This window comes from Coregonus clupeaformis, chromosome 27, assembly GCF_020615455.1.
Source record: "Coregonus clupeaformis isolate EN_2021a chromosome 27, ASM2061545v1, whole genome shotgun sequence".
NCBI lineage: Eukaryota > Metazoa > Chordata > Actinopteri > Salmoniformes > Salmonidae > Coregonus > Coregonus clupeaformis.
This window is the reverse complement of record NC_059218.1, coordinates 49,994,442-49,995,608: the sequence shown is the minus strand read 5'-3', so window position 1 is coordinate 49,995,608 and position 1,167 is coordinate 49,994,442.

The following is a 1,167-nucleotide window of genomic DNA, read 5'->3' as shown; positions in this document are numbered from 1 at the left end:
CTGTTTTTCTGCAAAGGGACCAGGACGACTGATCCGTGTAAAGGAACGAATGAATGGGGCCATGTATCGTGAGATTTTGAGTGAAAACCTCCTTCCATCAGCAAGGGCATTGAAGATGAAATGTGGCTGGGTCTTTCAGCATGACAATGATCCCAAACACACTGCCCAGGCAACGAAGGAGTGGCTTCGTAAGAAGCATTTCAAGGTCCTGGAGTGGCCTAGCCAGTCTCCAGATCTCAACCCCATAGAAAATCTTTGGAAGGAGTTGAAAGTCTGTGTTGCCCAGCGACAGCCCCAAAACATCACTGCTCTAGAGGAGATCTGCATGGATGAATGGGCCAAAATACCAGCAACAGTGTGTGAAAACCTTGTGAAGACTTACAGAAAACGTTTGACCTGTGTCATTGCCAACAAAGGGTATATAACAAAGTATTGAGAAACTTTTGTTATTGACCAAATACTTATTTTCCAGCATAATTTGCAAATAAATTCATTAAAAATCCTACAATGTGATTTTCTGGATTTCTTTTTCTCATTTTGTCTGTCATCGTTGACATGTACCTATGATGAAAATTACAGGCCTCTCTCATCTTTTTAAGTGGGAGAACTTGCACAATTGGTGGCTGACTAAATACTTTTTTTCCCTACTGTACAGGGGTACCGGTACAGAGTCAATGTGGGGGGAACCGGTTAGTCGAGGTAATTGAGGTAATATGTACATGTGGGTAGAGTTAAAGTGACTATGCATAGATAATACACAGAGTAGCAGCAGCGTAAAAGAGGGGGTGGGGGAGACAATGCAAATAGTCCGGGTAGCCAGTATGAGGTGGACCAGAGCCAGTTGGCTACAGCAAATATTATGGATATACTGACAAGATACATGTCTCTCCGCCCTAACAATGGGAGTCGCTGTCTAGCTCCCGCCTATGCTTTTTTTTTTTGTATTGGTGGATACATTTAATATTGTAATCCAATTTTGAATATTTGATGAGTTTGTTGACGTCAACTGCATGTATTCAATTGAGAGATATGCTACGCTACTAACCTCATGTCATGAACATACATAGTCATATCTAGACAACTCCAATATAAAGTGTTTTTTTCTCTCAAAGTTGCCGGGATGTCACGTGTCCTACTTATATCAGTACACTCATAACTTAAGCATTA